We start from the raw sequence: 595 nt of genomic DNA, 5'->3' as shown, positions 1-595 counted from the left end.
ATATTATGTAGTTGTTGGTTATGGCCGGTCAGAATGTGATCATTGGTTTCACAGACATTATTGCTCTTAGCAACATAGGCGACATATTACCAAGAGCAATAATAGATATGAAACCAATGGTCACTTCCTGACCAGCCATAACCCATGACAACATAAAGTATTGCTGCTCAAAATAACTTTTAGCGTGTGCTCTTTTTCAATATATATACACACACACAGATATATATATATATATAGACAGGCAGAGAGATAGATATAGAGACAGGCAGATAGAGAGATAGATAGATAGATAGATAGATACATACATACATACATACATACATACATACATACATACATATATACATACATACATACATTCATGCATAAATACATACATACATACAGACAGACATACATTCATACGCATACTCACATATATAACTTCATCTATACATATATATATGTATACATTGATGTGTACATACACACACATATATGTGCATGTATGTGTGCGTGCATCTTTATATATATGTGTGTGTATGTGTGTGGATGTATGTATCTATGTATCTGTATATATATATATATATATATATAGAGAGAGAGAGAGAGGGGG

This window comes from Octopus bimaculoides, chromosome 5, assembly GCF_001194135.2.
Source record: "Octopus bimaculoides isolate UCB-OBI-ISO-001 chromosome 5, ASM119413v2, whole genome shotgun sequence".
NCBI classification, from domain to species: Eukaryota; Metazoa; Mollusca; class Cephalopoda; order Octopoda; family Octopodidae; genus Octopus; species Octopus bimaculoides.
Note: the sequence above shows the minus strand (reverse complement) of the source record.